The sequence below is a fragment of the Arachis hypogaea genome, chromosome 20 (genome assembly GCF_003086295.3).
Source record: "Arachis hypogaea cultivar Tifrunner chromosome 20, arahy.Tifrunner.gnm2.J5K5, whole genome shotgun sequence".
NCBI lineage: Eukaryota > Viridiplantae > Streptophyta > Magnoliopsida > Fabales > Fabaceae > Arachis > Arachis hypogaea.
In genome coordinates, this window is record NC_092055.1 from 52,731,023 (window position 1) to 52,754,849 (window position 23,827).

General features: G+C 36.5%; 1 long non-coding RNA gene across 2 annotated transcripts; it reads left to right on the top strand.

The window, feature by feature from the left end:
* The first annotated feature begins 671 nt into the window (after window positions 1-671).
* On the top strand, window positions 672-11,071 carry LOC112783216 (uncharacterized). Of its 2 annotated transcripts, none has more exons than XR_003193340.3 (4): window positions 672-1,819; window positions 7,577-7,632; window positions 8,608-8,786; window positions 10,250-11,071. It is a non-coding gene; the product is annotated as an uncharacterized lncRNA (long non-coding RNA). The 2 variants fall into 2 exon arrangements; XR_011878249.1 differs by having other exon boundaries at window positions 10,502-11,071.
* The last annotated feature ends 12,756 nt before the right edge of the window (window positions 11,072-23,827 follow it).

Below are 23,827 nucleotides of genomic sequence, written 5' to 3' on the forward strand. Positions count from 1 at the left end.
CGAAAATTTTTCCAAGGTGGGTAGAATGTAACAACCTAGTATTTGAAAATCAAATAATTAGTTATTTGTGATTTATTATATTTGTTGATAACTTTATTTTAAGAAAATTATTTTACTAAAGGTGATTAAATAGAGTTTCATGATAATTGACGTTTAAATTAATTAGAATTTTTATATAATCTTTATTAGATATTTGGTATGATTGAAATTATAATTTTGATAATTGAAAAATAAGAAGAATTGTATAATTTAATTTAGATAAATTCTATTTTGAATGAATTAAGTTATTAATTTGAACTCCTAGAAATTATTTTATTAGAAATGATTAGATTGATATTTATAAATACTTTAAGTTTAAGTCAATTAATATTTATGTACAATTTTTATTATAATTAATTATTTTATAAATTGAAATTAAAGTTTCAGAGATAGAAAAATAATAGAGATTTGTATGATTTAATCTAGAAAATTGATATTTGAATTTAAATCGTACTTTACAAAATATAATTAACTTGTTCATTTTATAATGTAAATTAGAAATAATTGATTGAACTTAGCAATATGATGATAAATAATGTTCCTAATATTTTTAATAAAGTATATTTGGTTTTAAAATTACTCTACCCTTCAATTTTATTAAAATATCTATTCATATCTATCCATATTCTTTTATAAAATCCTAATTTCTAACCCTAATTCCCAAATTGAATCAGAAACCCTAATTCCCAAATCCTAGAAAACCTAATCCTAATGTTTCCCTTTCCTCAGCCTCTAAACGCAGCCTCCACCCCCTTTCTTCCTAAACACCACACACACACAAAAGAAGAAAGAAACATAGAGAGAAAGAGCACGAAGAGCAGAGAAAAGAGAGAGGGAAGAACTGCTGCCCCGCCGCCGCCGTGACCGTCGCACTACCACCGTTGAACTCCGCTCGCATTGCCGCGCGTTCCGTCACCATCAGAGTCGTCGTCGCCGTTTGTGGAGCCGCAAGGAGCATCGCCGTCGAAGCCACGCCGATCGTCACTGCCCAGTCGTCGCTCTGCCTCCCACCAAGCCCGTTCTGCCACTGACGTCGCCGAAAGGAGAGCGACCACCATGAGGAGCCACCGTTGTCCTTGCTCGTCATCTCCCTTGGAGCCGTCGCCGTTGAGGACCAGTGGAGAGAGAGAACGCGCGACGTTCAGGAAGGAGGACGTGAGTCAGTGACGCAAGGAGGAGTGCGACCCACTGCGTGAAGTTGTGCCGCCTTGCCTTCCGTCGCCGTCGTGCTTGGGTGCCGTCGAAGGAGCCGCCGCTGGAAGAGGAGGGTTAGCTGGATGCTACCATCACCAACATCACGGAATATACGCAGAGTAGAGGAAGAAAGGATCCTCACCGCGCCAGGTTGTCGTTCTGTGATCAGAAGCTGTTGCCGTCAGAAAGCTCATCTGCGGTGAGAGAGAGAGTTCACGAAGGTTGGAACCATTGTCCTTTGCTTAGCCACTGTTTCTGCTACTGTTTACGTTGGCTCAGCCATTACCGCCACTGGAGCTGCTCGGAAACCCTGTTGTTGTTGCTCCATTATTTTATTGTAAGCTATCTGTAGTTCCAATTCTATTGAACTCATTTCCATTTCCGACTCCATTGAATTTGAACTCTCTATTTTGTTGCCACCGTGGTTACTACTGCGAGAGTGAAGAATGAATCGAAAATAATGCTGCTGCCGTTGATCGGAGATGCCAAACTATTGCTGCTACTACTTTGAGATGATATGGCTGCTATTAAGGTTGTTGTTCATGAGTGCAGCATTCCCAATTTCTATGGATTTCGACACTTTGAGGTAGGGGATTTAACATTTTTAATATAGAATGCCTACAAAGTTATTTGGATAAGTGCAAATGGTTAACAATGGTTAAGAATTTCTTAATTGACATGAATGATTTGAAATGCATTTGAAATTAGTTAGTTTTTGTGATTATTCAGAGCTGTGATTGAATTTAGATGCTGTTGTGAATAATGATTAATTTAGTATAGTTTATTAAATTGAAATATGCCGAGTTAATTATTGAAAAGTTGTGGTATGGATAACTGATGAATTGAGTTTTGATTATTGTTGTGAATGTAATTAGTTTTGTTGTTATGAGAGACTAATTGATAGAAATAAGCTTGGTTTGAGGTTGTGAAATTTGGAGTAAGTTTGATGATGTTTTCGTGCTTCAATTGGATTATTGAATTCAGGTTAAGGCTGCGAATGTCTTTGGGCTTTGTTGTGAGTGTTTGAAGTTGTAATTGATATTGTTTTCTCTGATATGGATGGAATTGTTGAAAAGTTCTGACTCTATGTGATTATACTGAATTAGTTGAGTTGTGTGGCTGAAATTATGATTGGAATGATTGAGATTTTTGATTGGAACTTTGGTTGAATTTGTTGATTTTGTAAGATTGAATTATAAATTGTTTGATGAGAGATTATTGTGATTTCGGTATTTTGATGGGACAAATTGAAACTATTACTGTTGAGTTGGTTTATTGTAATGGGTTTAGTTAGTGATTAATTGAAGTTGGGGTTAAGGAATAATTGGAAGATTGAATCTTAAAATGTTGAACTAATTGCTGAAAATCTGATTTTTGAAATTAAAAGATGACTTTGGAAGTGAATCAGTTATTCAATGATAATCGAAATGCTATGAGAGTAAAGGCTGAGTAAACTATAATTAAAGTTGTTGGGACTCAATTTTGAGAAGTTTGAATTAACTATAGAACTAGTTATGATTTTTCAAAGTAAAAATGTAAAACTTGATTTTCTGCATTACTTTTAAATGAAGCCGGAGACTTTGAAAATCTATAATTAATTCTGTGATGATCGGAATTTCATGGGACTAAGTCTGGATTAAGCTTTGGAATATTGGAAGCTGGACTAGTAAATTTGAGGCTTTTTCATTAAGTTTATGATTTATGGTAAATTTTTTAATTAGGAATGCCAAATCTGGTTTTCTGCAGGACGCTTAAGACAGCAGCAACTTGTTTCCTCTATTAAAAATTCTCCAGTTTGAATTTTGAAATGGAACCAATTTTAAAGAAAACTCTGGTCCTAGTACTTTAATTTCATAAAAATTTCGAATTGTTAGAGTTTTGGTTTTAAAGATATGGATTTTTAAAGTAAGATGTATTATGCAGTAAAAATCAGGTTTTGTTTTCTAAATCAGTAACTTTAAGCCTTTATAATTTCTAATTCTGGAATGATATTGAGATGTAACCAATTGGAGGTGAAAGTTGAGTATGTTTAGTATATATGATTTAAATTTCAGGGTTTTCCATGTTTTAATAAGTGAGTTATGGGACCTGGAAGAAGTTGTGCTCAATAATTTGTAAAACAGACTTCAGCAGAAAATTACCTAACTTCCAAGCTACGTAACTCCTTCATTAAAACTGGTATGACCCTGGAACCAATTGAGAAAGAAATTTGGATAAGTTATGTTTAACCAAATTAATTTTGAAGGTGGTTGGATTTAATTTGGATTTTATATGAAATTTCGAATGTTGTCCGCTGCTGCTGTCTTCTGGTTTTAAGACACTACAGAGCAGTCACGGTTTTGCTTATATTTCTGAAGCTAGAGCCAGCGAAAAATTGTGATTTTTGGTTTAATAGAAAGCTTAATCCGAGACGGTCGCATGGATACCAGGTTTGCATAATTCCGAATTCGTTTGATATTTTAAAAATAAAACTGAAATTAGATTGCTGATGTTTTGGTGATTACTTGGATATGGAATTTGAGAAATAGATTTTCTATATTATTATCAAATGTTTTTGAGAATATATTATTGTGGCAATTGTTGAGAAAGGTTTGATGAGATGTTGAGAAAGAGGGAACCCGTAAGGGTGGTTAAGTCCGAGTTTTAGGGGAGGTGCTGTCGAAATTTTATAAAAACCTGATGTTTTATTTGAGAAGTCATTTTAGAAAATTTGAACTTGAAAAATTATATTATTTGAGTTTTATCTAAATAAGAGAAGAATTATACTATTTTGAATTTGGAATTACCAAGAAAAGGTTTATGTTTCAAGTTTGAATTATTTAAGAAAGGAATTATGTTGAGTTTGATTCAATATGAAAAGGGTTATGATTTGGGCTTGAAATAAAGGATTACTTTTCAGGAGTTTGGTGAATTTTATAATATTTGAATCCGAATGATAAGGAGAAATGGTTTGAGCTAAAGATGTTGTAAAAGTGCAAGATGTAAAGTTTGTATAGTATGATTGAATTTGAATACATAAGTGAACAGAGAAAGAAAGAAGTACTGCATAAGAATGTCAAAGTGATGATGAATAATGAGAATGATAATGAATGATGATAATGAGAATGTGATGCACGGAAAACTTGTCTCTCAACAAATCTCCCTTCGGCAAGTGTACCGAATTTGTCGTCAAGTAAAAACTCATAATAGAGTGAGGTCGAATCCCACAGGGATTGATTGATCAAGCAACTTTAATTAGAAGAATGTTCTTGTTGAGCGAATCCAGAATTTGGGTTGAAAGTTGCAGAAAATAAAATGGCGGGAATGTAAATAACAGAAAAGTAAATGCTAGAATTAAAGGACTGGAAGTAAATGACTGAAAATAAATTGCAGAATTGTAAATGGAATGGGGGATTTGCTCATAAAAGTAAATGGCAGAAATTAAAGAGAGAATGGGTAAGATTAGAGATGGGGAGTTCATTGGGCTTAGGAGATGTTGCGATTCTCCGGATCAAGTTCATTTTCATCTATTCCTCAATCAATGCACTCATTGATCTCCTTGGCAATCTTAAGTGATTGAATTACAATTTCTTGCAATTCAATCTCTCAAATCTTGATCAATAGCCAATTCCTTGGTCAATTGCTCATGAGAAGAGATGATGTATGGTCACTGATTATACCACATGCATTTCCCAAATCAAGTATTGAGAGGGTTATAGTCACATACCCATCCAAACCCAATTTGGTCCAGCATGAGAAAGCATTTCTAGCTTGATCTCTTCATTCTTCTTTCAAGGTTCAAAAGAGATCCAAGTTTGAGTAGCTTCTCTTCCAAGATAACTACTCAATTGGATGAAGATCGAAAGCTTTCAAGTAAAATCAAGAGGAAAGATAGAAGAAGAATAATGAAAATTAGTATTGATCCATCAAATTACAACAGAGCTCCCTAACCCAATGAAAGGGGTTTAGTTGTTCATAGCTCTTGAAAATGAAAACAAAGATGGAGAATACATCCTAAAACTAGAAATTGCAAGAAAGTAAAATACAGAGAGTAGTTCTCTTCTTCCCAGCCTCCAGAACTTCTTTCTCAATTCAAAGCTACTCCTATATATACTACTCTTCTCAGCTTCTAGTGTGATTCTTCAAGTCTTGGGCCTTTGGATCTTGAGTTTGAAGCAGTTCCTTTCTTTATTTGGGCTTGGCTTTACTTGCAGAGAGAAAGTGCGAAGTGGGCGGAGACTTTAGTTCAGGACGTTAGGGGTGTTAATATTTAGCGAGAATATAACTTCGAGAACGTTAGTGACACTTAACATTGTCACTAACGTTCCAATGCACCCCTTTGCCTCACGTTAAAACCCACGTTAACTAGGTTAACGTGGCTTTTAACGTTGCCTTGTTAACCTTCAAGAACGTTAGTGACACTCAACATTGTCACTAACGTTCCAGTGTGCCCTTCTTGCTTCACGTTAAAGCCCACGTTAACTAGGTTAACGTGGCTTCTAACGTGGCCCTTGCCATCCTTCGAGAACGTTAGTGACATTCAACATTGTCATTAACGTTCCAAGGTGCCCCTAGGTCTCACGTTAGAGTCCACGTTAACTAGGTTAACGTGGCTTCTAACGTGGCCATCTTTAGCCATCCCAACGTTAGTGACAATGTTGAGTGTCACTAACGTTGGCTCATCCTTCATTCCTCATCGTTAGCTTCCATGTTAACCAAGTTAACGTGGAAGTTAACGTGACTCTTGGGGGTTGTGTGGTTGCTTCAACGTTAGTGACAATGTTGAGTGTCACTAACGTTGTCGACAACTCTTCATCCCTTACGTTAGTTCCCACGTTAACCAAGTTAACGTGGGAGTTAACGTGGTACTTTGCACCATAGGCCAACGTTAGTGACAATATTGAGTGTCACTAACGTTGGCTTCTCTTCCCCCTTTCACGTTAGAGGCCACGTTAACTGGCTTCTAACGTGGCCACTTATGAGTAATTGCCAGTGTTAGTGACAATGTTAAGTGTCACTAACGTTGGCTCAACTTCTCTTCTCCACGTTAGAGTTCACGTTAACTTAGTTAACGTGACTCTCTAACGTGGGCATTGATGGCTTTTTGAGAGTGTTATTGGCAATCACTTTTCTCATTAATCTTGCAAGTTACCTCCCCTTTTCTTGCTTCCTTTTGGTCCTGAAATCAAGCAATAAAGTGCATCAAAGCTCTAGTCCAAGTCATGAGTAATGCAACATAATATTTGTCACTAAACTTATGCAAAATCCTCATGAAATTATGTAAAATTCACAATGTATGCTTGAATCAAGGCATAAGTGAATATCTACCCAAAACTAGCTTATTTCCTAAAGAAATGCATGAAACTAACCTAAAAATAGTAAAGAAAAGGTCAGTGAAACTGGCCAAGATGCCCTGGCATCAGAATGATTATGTGATAATTTGTTGCTTGAGGCAACCCAAGAGATGTGTTTATTCATTTGTTGCGTTAAGGCAACTCCAGATATACTTGTATGATCATCTGCTGCAGTGAGGCAGTCAGATAGATAATGGTGTGATCACTAAGAACGCTTTCCTACGGTACAGATCCATATTTTATTTCTGTAAGGCAGAGGGGTTATTTCCTGCTACAGAAGTACCATGACCACCTGTTCCATTTCTGTAGTGGCAGAGGGGTTATTTCCTGTATACAGAAGGTGTGTCGGCGTACATCCCTGCAGTGGAAGATGTGTTATTTCCTGCGTGCAGTGGACCCTGTGGTGGCAGAGGGGCTATTTCCTGTACACAGGGGTATAGCCAATAGGAAAGCCTTATCCAGACAGAGGTTGCTGGATAACGTCAGGAGCGGATTAGTAACCGACAGATGAGCTCATTACCTGCACTAGGGCTAGACATGCATCATCCTTGTTTGTGCATTTGCATTTGATTGTGTTGCTTATCTTTTTTTTCCTTGTGATTGTACTATTTGTTTTGGTGACTTGCTTGTGTGTTTGATTGAATATTTTTGTTGAAGCTGTGAACTTAGTAAAGTACTGAGGAGTGATATTCGTGAATTTTGGTTCGGCTGTATTACTTATGTTGCTGGTTTATTTAGTTATTGCAATGATTGAGCGATGCTGTTTGTGGCTGATAAATTGTTAATGTGACCAATTTTATATTCTAGAATTTGTTTTGAGTTTAGAGATTTTGAAGGAGGTAATTAATTAGATAAAGTAAAACCAAAAGTATTTTCAAAAAAATTTGATAAAAATATAGCTTCTTTGAGTATGTTAATTATTTGCATGTTACTCATTACTTTTACGGCATTCTCATTCCCTACTGAGAACGTGTGGTTTGTTCTCACCCCAAAATCTTCCACCCTTTCAGTGACACAGGTTCGAAGACACAGTTTGAAGCTGCGGGTGATTATAGAATTTATTTAAGTTAAGTGTATGAGTTAATTTGCTTTCATAGAGTTCCCTCTCCCTTATTGCTTACGATTTTTATTTTATACAGAGAGATAGGACTTGTATCTGAGTTTTATTTGAAATCTTTTGTATGACGGATATTATTATTAATAATTATGTGATTATTATTATTTTGAAATGTTTGAATATGATTTTGATAATCAAAAACAAAATTTTCTGGCATTTTCCATAAAATAGAAGCGCGATACCGAACTAAAGGCTCAATATTAAATAGTTAATAAAAGAAATAGGTTAGTAACTCCTTACTTTTGGTACGATCATGACGTATTGGAAGTTGGGTCGTTACAGCTTATATTGATTTTTATTTACATCACCAAGTTGATGCATTGAAATTATGGAATTGTGAAATTGGATTGTAAGCTTACCTAGTGACATCTTTTTGTGGTTTTTAAGCTGTGGAGACCATGCTTGCTATGTGATCGATTTCACCTTATATCTCTCTTTTTCTAAGTTTCATAGCACCCACGTTCCCTACTTTTTGTCAATTAGGTGTTGCAAGCAAAAAATTCAAAGTGTGTCGTTGATTGATGTGCGGATTTCATATTTTATTTGGTTCATTGAATTCTCTTGCACATCAACCAATGTCCATTCATTATCCATTTCACAATTGCTTGATTATTGCTTGAATGCTTTTATGCTCCTTCATTACTTATTTGTTTATCTTAACCTACAAGTTTTCTTTAAGGTATCTCAAGCACACTAGAATGAGTGAAGTGCATACTTCTTTTGTGTAATGGTGAAATAAAGCTTTCAATGCTAGTGTGTGAGTTCTAGATTGTGCGCAAACCTAGAATTCGCACACTTGTTTTCATCCATGTCACACACCGATTCACTCACTTTATTTTAGTGGTCATTACCTCATTCCAACAATATATGCTTTGTTGTTTTTAAATTTACTCATCTTACTATATTCTGTTTTATATTCTTCAGGATGAGTCTCCATAAGCAAAAAGGAAAGCAGAAAAAAGAACATGTAGCAGCCGGTTGATCCACCAGTTGAAGGTGGCAATCCGTGTAGTTGCCGTACCCTCTTTTCTCATCTTTGAATGCACGGAGGACCGTGCAAACTTTTAAGTGTGGGGAGGTATGACCGAGTCCGCACTTTTTAGGTGAAACATTCTAATCCCAAACACTTTCATACTTTTAGAATTCTTAGCTGCATCTTTCTTAGTTTGTATATATTGCATCTTTCTTAGTTTATTACATTTCTTTTCATATATACATATAAGCTTAATCAAAATAATAAAGTTTTTCAAGGGATTTATTTATAGGGTATTCCAAAATTGATTTGAGTTAAGATATTTTTTTCATTGAAATTTGCTTGAACTATATTGTGGAACATAATTTTTGAGCTAGAACACACAACCTTGTGAGTTTTTGAGCCTTAATGTGTGGTTGTATCATTTCAACCACTATTTCATTCTTGTGTGTGTTGTTCTCTTTCTATGATTGTAATCTTTGATTTCTGTGATTCTTTATGTCTATTATTCTGTGTATGAATGCATCTATATGATTGAGACCTTCATTTCATTCAAGCTCACTTACCCAAATAACCTTACTCTTCTATCTACCATTATTAGCCAATTTTGAGCCAATTTTAATCCCTTTTTGATCTTAATGTTAGTACATCACTACCCCTAAGTAAAAAATAATAAATGTCCTTAATTTGGATCTTTGATTAGCTTAGGTTAGGGAGAATGTGTATCATTTAAGTGTGGAAAAATTTAGGAAACATTGGTAGAAAGAAAAAAATGGATATTTTGTATTTTTATTAAAAATCTTGGAAATCGGGTACATATTCATGCATTCAATACTTAAACCATATGCATTAGTCTCTTGTATATATTATGTTATATAATTGAAGAAAAAGAAAAAGAAAGAAAAAAAAAGAAAGAAAAAAAAGGAAAATAAAATGAAAAGAAAATAAAAAAAAGAAAGCAATAAAAATGGGACAAATGTAACCCCAAAGTAAAGTAATAAGAATAATGCATATGTGGTATAAATTGAAAGAATGCATGAGTGTGTGAAAAAGTGAAGAATGGGTAGTTAGGTTTGTATTAAAAATTGTATAGGTTGTTATGTGTGTTAGGTGAGAGTTTAAGTTAATCAAAGATTCAAATTTCAAGCTCACTTGACCATATGCATCTTTACCCTTACCCTAGCCCCATTACAACCTTGAAAAAGTCCTCATGATACTTGCATGCATGGATTTAATAATTGTTGATTGTTAGATAAAAAACAAATCTTAAGAAACAATGATTAGAGGAGAATTGAGTGAATCAACCCTAAACACTTGAGCAATTAGAGCGTATACACATCCGATGAGGGATTCGATTGCTCAATTCTATGTTTTCACCTATGATCATCTCTTTCTTGCAAGTTTGAAATTTCTATTTTAGGACTCAATTCAATTGAGGATTTGACTTGGTTGTGATTGCTTTAGCCTTTATATTTATATATGTATTCTTGGAAAATGATTTATTTTGACCAAGTAATTACATACATTTAGAGAGATTACATATAGATAGTTTGCATTGAATAAAAATTGATACCCCTTTCTTGTCTTTGTTAGGTTTAGCATGAGGACATGCTATTGTTTAAGTGTGGGGAGGTTGATATACCACAATTTTATGGTTTATCTTGTATTGAAATGAGTGAATTTTATCAACTTGTCTCACATTTATTCATTAAAATAACATAGTTTTGTGAATTTCTCCAAAATTGTGTTTAAGAGTGAAAATATACTTTTTAGGCTCTTAATTTGCTAAATTTAATTTACTTTATTTCTATTTGATGCCTTGATGTGTTTGTTAAGTGATTTCAGGCTTAGAAGGCAAATATTAGATTGAAGAAGTGAAGAAAAAGCATGCAAGTGGAGAATTCATGAAGAAATGAGGTTTTGGAGTAATTCATGGTCATGCGTACGCATGCCTTGCACGTACGCATGCTGTGGGATTTTGTCATGTCGTGCGTACGCATGTCTCATGCATACACATGACATGAAGCACGTGATTCACTTATGAAAAACGTGGCTGGCGATTTCTAGACCTTCTCAAGCCCAAATCCAACTCATTTATGAAGTATTTCATGCAATTCTCAAGAAGGATCAAGGGGCAAGGAGGAAGTAGAGTTAGTTTAGGTTTTTATCATGTTTTAAGGTATTTTCTAAATAAAGAAGCTCACTATTCTCTCTAAAATTTAGGATTTTTAGTTTAAATTCTCCTTAGATTTAGGTTTCAATCCTGTTCTATTTTAGTTTTCTTTATATTTTCTTATTCTAGCATCTTGATTTACTTAATCCTTCTTGTTAGTTCCTTTATTTTGGTTAATTTTGGTTATGAACTCTCTTGTTGAATTCCAATTTTCTTTAATGTAATTAATGTTTTTCATGTTATTAATGCTTAATTGAATTCTTGTTATTGCTTTCTTAAGTTTGGTAGATATAGATTTTATTATTTAAACAATTTATGATGCTTCATTTGTGTGCCTTCTAAGTGTTTGATGAAATGTTTGTTTTAGTTTTAGAGTAGATATTTTGTGTTCTTAGCTTAGGTTGGTAACTTGGGTGACCTTAGGTTACTAATGTCCAAGTTGATTGATAATTTGGAGATCTTAATTGGTCTTATTTCATTTACGCTAGTCTTTCACTAAGTTAGTTAGTGAGTTGGCTAGGACTTATGGACTAGGATTAGATAAGCCCATTTGACTTTTCTCCGATCTTGAGGATGACAAAGTGGGTTTGCTCTTGTAATTATCATGTTGTGGTTAGTAACAAGGATAGTGATCCTTGACCATCAACCCTTGTCAAGACCTTTATACCATTTGAGTTTCCTTTCCTTTGTTAGTTAATTGCCATTTACTTTCTTGCTATTTAATTTCGTGTCAATTCTTGTCTCACCCCTAACTCCCTCAGAGCCAATAATTGAGCACTCGATTGTAATTCCTAGGGAGAATGACCTGGAATTCTACTCCCGGTTATTTTGGTTTGTATTATGACAACTTTTTAAACTTTGATTGAAAGTTAATTATTAGTTTGGAGTATGGTTGCAACAAAATTCTATTGAGAAATTCTAGACCGGCATTAATCCTCCGTCAAGTTCTTAAATACGAAGAACCTTGTCGAAAGGTGGAAATGGAAGATGCTTGCCAAGAGGTGGAGGTAGTCAAAGAACAACACAAGGGAGTGAAACTTGCACGAACGTTGGAAACATCCCTTCCTAAGTCTCTATCATCCATTACATCATTCAACTGGGTAAAATTTATATCTCTTAGATTTCTTATTTCGCTTGAATATAGTTTGCTTGAAATGGATGGTCAACTTATGGCTCTATATGGATTCAAGAGCGAAATAGGGATGGTTAGTGGTTGGAAACATAATTCTCGAATCATTATGGTTGGATCATCAAGGTTTAAGCTCAATGGTTGGTGTAGAGCTCAATTGAGTAGGTTTAGGAGGATATTTGGGTGCTTGAGTGAGGATTCCGAGGCCATACCACCCGGATGAAACTATGGTAATCAACAAGAAGACGGGTGCAAAAATAAGGTTTGGGACCCTAGAATACAATTTGGGAATCAACAACTTTGGAGTCTTGTCACTTGTTTAAATTTTCTTGAGAGCTTTGTGCACATAATTTGAGATTCTGGTAGACATTAGATGTGCAAGCATTAGTGGGGATTCAAGGAAGAATTCAAGCATAAGCCACCATAGCAAGGGCATCCCCAATTGTCTAACTTAAAGACAATAAACAAAAGTGCTAGGGGGAGATACCGCACCGTGGATGCGCTGCAAGGGCAAAGAGTCGGCTACATCATCATCGACTTCTGCAGGCATTATCTACCTTGAATCGGATTGGTAAGAACCCTAGGCTTGAACTTTGTGTGATTGGAGATTAGGATTACCTAGCAGGTTCATGTGGTTTTACATAGTTTCTATTTAGAATTATTGCCTGCTGAGAACCCCATAAGGGATGATCTCATCCATTTCGGGAATTATTACATTTCAGATGCAGGTCCCAACGCTTCTCAATGAGTGGGAGGTTTATTTGGAAGGAAAGCGAAGAAGGCCTTTTATTCCGCTTTGATTTTAGACTCTCTCATTCTTTTGGAAATATTTATATTATGCACTTGTTTTTAAGACTTGCATTTAGTGGCTTATGATATATTTTGGAGAGATAGGTTATATATATATATATATATATATATATATATATATATATATATATATATATATGTCGCTTTACTCTTATTCTTCCTTCAAGTTTTTAATTATCTACATTATCCGACGCGCTTATATTTACCATCGAGTGTGAATGATGGGCGAATTATCTTTTATACGAGTTTTAAATCTTTTCACAGGCTTCTATTATAATATTCCTTTCTATATATATATATATGTATTTATATCTTAACCTTGAGTCGTAGCACCAAACCATAATTGAATTATGACTTAAGCATAAGGCAATAAATGGTAGGGTGTTACGTTCTGTCTATTATGGTACATAGGTATAGAGTTCGGAGATAGTTTTAGGATAAATAAGTCCTTGGGTGACAAGACGACACCGTCTTGGTATCTGCCTTTACTTTTCAAATTCAACGCAATCACTGTTACAACGCTATTATTGTAATTTCTGTGAGAGCTTGAGAGAGGTATTGAGCAGTGTTCCATGACCAGTGAAGAAGCTTCATCCAGCACACAACAAGTCCCACTGTCATCGACAATTAAATGCATGGAAGGTGAATGGGAGAAAAATGATCTTACTACGATGTGCAAATACTGAGTGTATGTTATTTTGTCAAAGTCGAGGACACTAACGAACCCTAACAGATTGTTCCTCGAATTCCCATTCTATATATAAGGTAAGACGGTGATTTTGTTTTATTGATTTTGATTATATGATTTTCTTCATAAAATTTTAGTTCTGATGAGGAACTTGTAATTGAAAATTCTCGGCCACTACCAGTTCTTCGTATGGCTGGATGACCATATTGTAACAATAGGGGGCAAAGACAATTCAATGTTTGATATTGAGGTTGATGATGTCAAAGTGCATTTTAGGAAGAAAAAAATAGAACAGAGATTAGTTGATTTGGAGAAGAAGTTATTGTAGCTAGAGAGCAAGAAAAATGTTAACATGTTGTATATTGTTGTTATAGTTTTTACTATAATATTTACAGCTATTATGCAAGAAAGTGTTGAAAAGTGGAATAGCAAGTCATGGAAAATGCTATAATGGAGTCTGAGATTAGCTCCTAAAATTTGTATTCTTTTTCAGACAAAAATGATGTATTGAATGATGCTATGTTCGACAAAATGAAAGAGAATGTTTGTAAAGCTACAAAACTAAATTAGATAATAACATAAATCATCCACATATAATTAACTAAGTCTAAAGAGATATTAATCCCATCAGAAGTACTCTAAACATGAATTTGGGTAGCCACTATTGGCTTCACAGAATGCGTGTCACATTTTTTTACCAAGAAAATCATAAATCGAAATTGGTTGTTAGCATCCTGTGCCATTGCTGAAAGTAATTGTCCACCGTAATAAGTCTTGAGAAATACTCCATCCAAATGAAGTTGTGGTCTGAATCCATTCTTAAACCCAAGTTTGCAAGTCTCCAAACATATATATAGGGGATGTATTTTATTAGAATGAGATTTTTATATAAGAATATGAGAAATAAGATTCTTTGTTGGAAAAAGTCTTGATAGCAAAGGATAAGTGTGGCAATGACTTCTTCTAGTGGTTACAACTAGAAAAAATAACTCCAATATTTGGAAGGGAATCTGCTCAACTTGGGAAAAAAGTTATACGATTTGGCATATTGGAGATAGCCAAAGCATCAACTTTTAGATGCATAATTTGGAGCCAAGGATGGGAAACCCTGCGAACTAGACTAACCAGGAATTAACAGATTCTGATTTGTATCCAAATCTCACTGATTTCCTTCTGTTTTAGGTGGATGAGATGTTAACAAGCTCAACCAATGGTTGCTAGAAGATATTACTATGAGTATTTTAGTGCTATCCCCACTTTTTCCTTGGAACGGCCCAAATCAAATTGTGTGGGTACTAACTCAAGACGGAGCTTTTAGTATCAAAATGGTGTATCAATTCTTGTGTGGTGAGGCTAACACCCAGAATGAACTTTCAAGCTTGTGTGCAATTAGAAAGGCCTTAAATGGATCAGAACATTCCTATGGTTATTGTCCCATGATGCTATTTTAACTAATGATGAGCATTGTAAAAGACATTTGGCTAGTGTCCTAGTATGTCCAAGATGTAATCAGTATATCAAGGATGCCATCATGTGATTCGTGACTGCAACTTTGCTAGGAATATTTAGAATGCTCGGTATCATCAGAATCACGTTCTTGAATTCTAGAACCTTGGCCTCAGAGAATGAATCGTTGCTAATCTTTCTAGTAACCGTGATTGGGAGGTTCTTTTTAGCGCTACTGGTGCACGAAATTAAACTCACACAATTGAACCAGGCAAGTACACCGAGTCATCCAAATAATACCTCAGGTAAGTGAGGGTCGAATCCCACAAGGATTGCTGGATTGAGCAAGCTGTGGTTATCCTGCAGATCTTAGTTAGGGGAATAGAAAGGTAGTTTTGATTACTATAGGTGCATAAACAAACAATAACAGAAGCAAAAAATAGATAGAATAAAGACAGTAATTAGCAGTAGTTAAGGATTTCGAGGTGCTTCTTCTGAATTAACACGTCATACTCTCTACTTCAACGATGAATGATTCCTTCAATAGTAAGGCTGTAAGTGATTAAGCCATAGGTCATGGTCATTAATCTCCTCAGGTCCAGACCAAACATCTGAATGGACTAGATCAATCTGGGAGAGGGTGAAGCGTGATGAGCAGATATTTTATACGCTTTTTTGCATTAGTTTCATATTGTTTTAGTTATGTTTTGTTTAAGTTTCATTATATTTTCATAGGTTTTAGTGAAAAATTCACATTTTCGGATCCTACTTTGAGTTTTTGTGTTTTCTGATGATTTCAGGTAATTTTTGGGTGAAATTGAGGAGTTTTGGCAAAGTCTGATTCAGAGGCAAGGAAAGCGTAGCAGATGCTGTCAGATTCTGACCTCTATGCACTCAAACGAGAATTTCTGGAGCTACAAAGATCCAAATGACGCGCTCTCAATGGCGTTGGAAAGTTAACTTCTAGATATTTCCAGTAATATATAATGGTCTATATTTTTCTTCAAAGGAGCCTGCCCATATTGGGCGTTGAAAGCCCAAGAACTAACTGCTATCTGGTGTTCAACGCCCCAAAGGAACTCAAGCCAGCGTTGAACGCCCAAACACCCCCTTTGGGGCGTTCAAACCCACCAAGAAGCATAAGGCAGCATGGATCAACCCCCTAATGGGCGTTCAACACCCATTCCTCAAGTTGGACGCCAAGCTCAGCCCTAGTACTCAACCAAAGTGGGTCCAAGAGTAGACTTTCACACCTTTAGTCTAGTCTATCATACTTTTGTACTCCTTAGTTATGAGATTAGTATAAATAGAACAAAGATCACATTTGTTGAGGACTTTTGATCTTTTCTCCCTTTGCACGTTTTACTATTACTTTCTGTAAGCTATGAGCTACTAAACCTCCTAAGTTAGGGTTAGGAGCTCTGCTGATTCTCATAGATTAATAATATTACTGTTATATTTCAATATGTCTGATTCTATTCTCTTATGCATTCTTGTTCTTCATCTCATGAATTGAGGATGACATGTGACATTCATCCTCGTTCTATTTGGGTTCCGTGCGGTCCTGACCCCATTGCGAATTCCAAGAGCATACCTGGGCAAATTTGGATATGTGACATAAAATCCCATTGACTGTGGGTTATTGAGGTCTCTGTGGCATTAAGGCTAGAGTCATAGAAGCACCATTCCCTGATCCGGAAGATCCGACCTTATTTGTGGCGTTTTGAGTGGGATCGCAAAGGGGAGTGGATTGCTTAGGTCTTCACCTTCGGCCAAAGTGGGAAGCCATAAGTTAACTTGATGAGAGGACATGAGTTGCTTGGATATGGTGGGCTACTATGGTTTAGAAGAGATTAACTTGATGAGAGGACATGAGTTAATCACGTATGGCTGCCATTGAAGGAATCATTCATTATTGAAGTAGACAGTAAGAAAAGTTAATCCGGAAAGAATACGCATCTTCGAAGCCTTAACTAAATCTCTATCACTATTTTTATACCAACCTGGTATTTCATTCTATATTATTTTATTTACGCTTTCAAACAAACAACCATCTTTTCTAATCGCCTGACTAAGATCTACATGATAGCTATTGCTTGCTCAATCCAACAATCTCCGTGGGTTTCGACCCTCACTCACCTAGGATATTACTTGGATAACCCGGTGCACTTGCCGGTTCATCTGTGCAAAACTTGCGGAGTTCAATTTCGCGCAGCAAGTTTTTGGCGCCGTTGTTGGGGATTGTTCGAGATTGACAGACTACCAGACTATCTTGTTGCTTAGATTAGGTACTTTTTACAAATTAAAGGAGCAAACAAACCATAACTTACTCTTTTAATTGTGTTTCTTGTTTTCTTTTTCAAAAAATTTTTAAAAACCTTTTCTTTTGTTTGAGTCTTGTGTTAATATTTAACTTTAGTGTCTTTTTGGTGTCTTGGTTTTTCTTTCCTTTAATATTTTGAAAACTTCCTATTATTGTTCTTTCTTAGTGTTCGAATTGTTCTTGCTATTTTTCTTTGTTTGATCTTCAAATTTTTAAGTTTGGTGTCCTTTTGTGTTTTTCCTCCAAAAATTTCGAAAATAATAGCCTTTGATTTCAAAAATTTTAAGTTTGGTGTCTTTTTGTGTTTGTCTTTTTAAATTTTTCAAAATAAAAAATTCAATTTTCAAATTATCTTGTTATCTTTTTCAATTTTTTATCTTTCTGTAAAATTCAAAAATCCTATCTTATCTTATTTTAAATTCTTAATTTTAAAATTAATTTCAAAATTTAAAATTCAAATTTTAAATTTCAAATTATCTTATTTTCATTTAAGAAAGGTGAAGGATTCATGGAATCATTCATAGCTTTAAGACATAGACACTAAACACTAATGATCATGTAACAAAGACACAAACATAGACAAAACATAAAGCATAGAATTCGAAAAACAGAAAAATAAGAACAAGGAAATTAAAGAACGGGTTCACCTTAGTGATGGCGGCTAGTTCTTCCTCTTGAAGATCTTATTGAGTGCTTGAGCTCCTCTATGTCTCTTCCTTGCCTTTTTTGCTCCTCTCTCATGGCCTTTTGGTCCTCTCTGATTTCATTAAGGATAATGGAGTGCTCTTGGTGCTCCATCCTTAGTTGCCCCATGTTGGAACTCAAATCTCCTAAGGAGGTGTTGAGTTGCTCCCAATAGTTGTGTGGAGGAAAATTCATCCCTTGAGGTATCTCAGGGATTTCTTGATGAGGGACTTCCTCATGCTCTTGTTGAGGTCCATGAGTGGGCTCTCTTATTTGCTCCATCCTCTTTTTAGTGATGGGCTTGTCTCCTTCAACGAGGATGTCTTCCTCTATGACAACTCCAACTGAATTGCATAGGTTACAGATGAGATGAGGGAAGGCTAACCTTGCCAAAGTGGAGGGCTTGTCCGTCACCTTGTATAGTTCTAGAGGTATGATCTCATGAACTTCCACTTCCTCTCCATTCATGATACTATGGATCATGATAGCCCGGTCTATTGTAACTTCAGACCGGTTGATAGTAGGAATGATAGAGCATTGGATGCACTCCAACCATCCCCTAGCCACAGGTTTGAGGTCAAGCCTTCTTAGTTGAACCGGCTTGCCTTTGGAGTCTCTCTTCCATTGAGCTCCTTCCACACATATGTCCATAAGGACTTGGTCCAACCTTTGATCAAAGTTGACCCTTCTAGTGAAAGGGTGAGGATCTCCTTGCATCATTGGCAAGTTAAATGCCAACCTCACATTTTCCGGACTGAAATCCAGGTAATTCCCCTGAACCATTGTGAGCCATTTCTTTGGTTTTGGGTTCATACTTTGATCATGGTTCTTAGTGATCCATGCATTAGCATAGAACTCTTGAACCATTAAGATTCCGACTTGTTGGATGGGGTTGGTGAGAGCTTTCCAACCTCTTCTTTGAATCTCACGTCGGATCTCCGGATATTCACTCTTTTTGAGCATGAAGGGGACCTCGGGAATTACCTTTTTCTTGGCCACAACTTCATAGAAGTGGTTTTGATGGACCTTTGAGATGAATTTCTCCATCTCCCATGACTCAGAGGTGGAAGCAATTGCCTTCCCTTTCCTTTTTCGAGAGGTTTCTCCAGCCTTAGGTGCCATTAATGGTTATGGAAAAACAAAAAGCAGAGCTTTTCCCCACACCAAACATAAAAGGTTTGCTCGTCCTCGAGCAAAATAAGAAAGAAAGGAGTAGAAGAAGAAAAAATGGAGGAGATGGGGGTATGTGTTAGATTAGGCCAGGGGGGTAGTAGTGTGTATGATGTGTGAAATTGAATGTGGTGAGGAAGGGTATTTATAGGGTAAGAGAGAGGGGGAATTCGTGTAAGGGGGTTGGGTTTGGGAGGAAAATGTTTTGATTTAAATGGTGAGGTAGGTGGGGTTTATGATGAATGGATGTAAGTGGTGAAGAGATTATGGTGAAGAGGGTAGGATTTGATAGGTGAATGGTATTTAGGGAAGAGGTATTGATGAGATTGGTCAAGGGTATTTAGGGAAGAGTGTTATGGAGAGGTGTGAAGAGGAGAGAGAGTGTTATAGAGAGGTGTGAAGAGGCGAGAGGGTGTTATGGAGAGGTGTGAAGAGGAGAGAGAATGAGTTGGGGTAGGTGGGGATCCTGTGGGATCCACAGATCCTGAGGTATCAAGGAATTCTGCTCCTTGCAGCTTTCTGGTGTTTAAACGCCCTCTGTGTGCCATTTCTGGCATTTAACGGTAACTCTGCTACCTTTTCTGGCGTTAAACGCCAGGCTGATGCCCATTTCTGACGTTTAACGCCAGCTAAACACCAGACACCCTTTTCTGGCGTTTAACGCCAGTCTGGCTGCCAATTCTGGCGTTTAACGCCCAGAATACTGCCAGACTGGGCGTTAAACGTCCATTCTGCTATCCTTACTGGCGTTTAAATGCCAGTAAGCCTGTCCTCCAGGGTGTGCTGTTTTTGATGTTATTTTTTTATTTTGCTTTAATTCTGCAAGTGTTTTTATCACTTCACATGATCATCAACCTAAAGAAAATATAAAATGACAATGGAATATAAATAAATATAATTAAATAACATTGGGTTGCCTCCCAATAAGCGCTTCTTTAATGTCAATAGCTTGACAGTGAGCTCTTAGAGAGCTTCATAAAGATTCAGAGCTTAATGGTGGCCTCCCAACACCAAACTTAGAAGTTGAGTGTGGGGGCTCTGTTTTACTCTGTATTGAGAGAAGCTTTTCATGCTTCCTCTCCATGGTTATAGAAAAAGATCCTTGAGCTTTAAACACAAGGTAGTCCTCATTTAATTGAAGGACTAACTCTCCTCTGTCCACATCAATCACAGCTCTTGCTGTGGCTAGGAAGGGTCTTCCAAGGATGATGGATTCATCCTTATCCTTCCCAGTGTCTAGGATTATGAAGTCAGCAGGGATGTACAGGCCTTCAACTTTCACTAAGACATCCTCTATAAGTCCATAAGCCTGTTTCATTGATTTGTCTGCCAACTCTAATGAGATTCTTACAGCTTGTACCTCAAAGATCTCTAGTTTCTTCATTACAGAGAGTAGCATGAGGTTTATTCCTGGCGCCAGGTCACACAGAGCCTTCTTAAAGGTCATGGTGCCTATGGTACAGGGTATTAAGAACTTTCGGGGATCCAGTTCTTTCTGAGGTAAATTTAGTTGAACCAAAGCATTCAGTTCATTGATGAGCAATGGAGGTTCATCCTCCCAAGTCTCATTACCAAATAACTTGGCATTCAGCTTCATGATTGCTCCTAGATATTGAGCAACTTGCTCTTCAATAATATCTTCATCCTCTTCAGAGGAAGAATACTCATCAGAGCTCATGAATGGTAACAGTAAGTTCAGTGGAATCTCTATGGTCTCTGTATGAGCCTTAGATTCCTTTGGTTCCTCATTAGGGAACTCCTTGGTGGTCAGTGGATGTCCAGTAAGGTCTTCCTCACTGGAAATCACTGCCTCTTCCTCCTCTATAGGTTCGTCCATCTTGGGTATATTGATGGCCTTGCACTCTCTCTTTGGATTCTCTTCTGTATTGATTGGGAGAATACTAGGAGGGATTTCAGTAACTCTTTTACTTAGTTGACCCACTTGTGCCTCCAAATTTCTAATGGAGGACCTTGTTTTAGTCATAAAACTGAGAGTGGTTTTAGATAGATCAGAGACTATGGTTGCTAAGTCAGAGAGGCTCTGCTTAGAATTCTCTATCTGTTGCTCAGAAGATTATGGAAAAGGTTTGCTATTGCCAAACCTATTTCTCCCACCATTATTATTATTGAAGCCTTGATTAGGCTTCTGTTGATCATTCCATGAGAAATTTGGATGATTTATCCATGAAGGATTATAGGTGTTTCCATAGGATTCTCCCATGTAATTCACTTCTTCCATTGTAGGATTCTCAGGGTCATAAGCTTCTCCTTCAGAGGAAGCTTCTTTAGTACTGCCGGATGTAGTTTTTATTCCAGTCAGATTCTGAGAAATCATATTGACTTGCTGAATCAATATTTTATTCTGAGTCAATATTACATTCAGAGTATCAATCTCAAGAACTCCTTTCTTATGAGTCATCCCATTATTCATAGGATTTCTTTCAGAAGTATATATGAACTGGTTATTTGCAACCATTTCAATGAGTTCCTGGGCTTCTGCAGGCGTCTTCTTCAGATGAAGAGATCTACCAGCAGAGTGATCCAAGGACATCTTGGATAATTCAGACAGACCATCATAGAATATACATAGGATGCTCCATTCTGAAAGCATGTCAGAAGGACACTGAAAGAACTGAAGATTAATGGTTTAGAAGTTATAGTAAACTCTTGTTGCAAGTATAGTTACTAAACCAAGCAATCAACCTTTCTTACAAACGTTTTGGTTGTCACGAGTAACAAACCCTTAAACAAATTGATAACCGAAGTATTTAAACCTCGGGTCATCTTCTCAAGGAACTGCAGGGAAGTATGTTCTTATTATTGGTTATAAAGATTGTAAATTGGGGTTTTTCAGATGAGGAACAAGTAATTTAAATTGCAATTGAAATAAGTAAAAGACTGTAAAGTAAATAAATAACTGTAAAATAAACTTTTGGTAAGGTATGAGAAATTAGAAGTCCTATCCTAGTTATCCTTATCAATGATGATGAAGATTGAATCTTAATTCCACTCAATTAGTCTTTACTTAAAGTAAAGAAAGATCAAGTGACTAATTAGTTTGATCTTCAAATCCTAGTTAATCCCTAAGGAAAGATTGGGATTATTGAAGTTCAATTCAATTAGCAAAGATAAAAATTATCAATCATGTTTGAGTTTGATAACTCTTGAGTTACTGATTTCTTAGCCAAGACCAAAAGGGGAAAGATAAATCAACTAGAATAAAAAATGTCTTCAGATTGGAAACAACAGTAACATAAATAAAAGAAAGCAATCATAAACTGAAATACCTCAATTAACATTAAATTAAAAGAGTAATCTGTAACATAGAAGAATTCATAAACTAAATTAAGAGGACAAGTAATTAAAAAGGATGAGAAGAAGTGAGTGGAGGTAGGTGGGGATCCTGTGGGGTCCACAGATCCTGAGATGACCCGGTGGGGTCCACAGATCCTGAGATGATCCTGTGGGGTCCACAGATCCTGAGATGATCCTGTGGGGTCCACAGATCCTGAGGTGTTCAAGGATTTACACCCTTGCACCAAATTAGGCATGTAAAATGCCTTTGCACACAACTCTGGGCGTTCAGCGCCAGGTTGGTGCCCATTTTGGGCGTTCAACGCCCATTTGTTGGCCATTTCTGGCGCTGAACGCCAGAACCATGCCTGTTCTGGGCGTTCAGCGCCCAAACACTGCCCATTTTGGGCGTTCAGTGCCAGAACCATGCTCTGTTCTGGCGTTGAACGCCAGGCAGGTGCTTCCTCCAGGGTGTGATTTTTCTTCTGCTATTTTTGATTCCGTTTTCAATTTCTATATTTATTTTGTGACTCCACATGATCATGAACCTATAAAGACATATAACTAAGAAAAATATTATTAGATAAATAAAAATTGGGTTGCCTCCCAACAAGCGCTTCTTTAATGTCAATAGCTTGACAGTGGGCTCTCATGGAGCCTCACAGATGTTCAGAGCATTGTTGAAACTCCCCAACACCAAACTTAGAGTTTGGATATGGGAGTTCAACACCAAACTTAGAGTTTGGTTGTGGCCTCCCAACACCAAACTTAGAGTTTGACTGTGGGGGCTTTGTTTGACTCTGCTTTGAGAGAAGCTTTTTCTGCTTCCTCTAGTTTTTGATCCCTTTCTGGCGCTGAACTCCAGAATTGGGCAGAGAGCTGGCGTTGAACGCCAGTTTGCATCCTCTAAACCTGGGCAAAGTATGGACTATTATATATTTCTGGAAAGCCCTGGATGTCTACTTTCCAACGCAAGTGGAAGCGCGCCATTTTGAGTTCTGTAGCTCCAGAAAATCCAGTTTGAGTGCAGGGAGGTCAGAATCCAACAGCATCAGCAGTCCTTCTTCAACCTCTGAATCTGATTTTTGCTCAAGTCCCTCAATTTCAGTCAGAAAATACCTGAAATCACAGAAAAATACATAAACTCATAGTAAAGTCCAGAAATGTGAATTTAACATAAAAACTAATGAAAACATCCCTAAAAGTAACTAGATCCTACTAAAAACATACTAAAAACAATGCCAAAAAGCGTATAAATTATCCACTCATCACTCACCTAACATACATATTTTGTAAAGTAAAGCTTCTTTACCTATTTTCCCATATTTTCCCCACTTTTTATGTTACATGCTCATGCATTAGTTTTAATTTTGTCCTATGTGCATTTGATTTATCTTGCATTTGGGGAGTTCTTTTGTATCCCCTTTATTCAAAAACTGAATTTTTTTTATGCA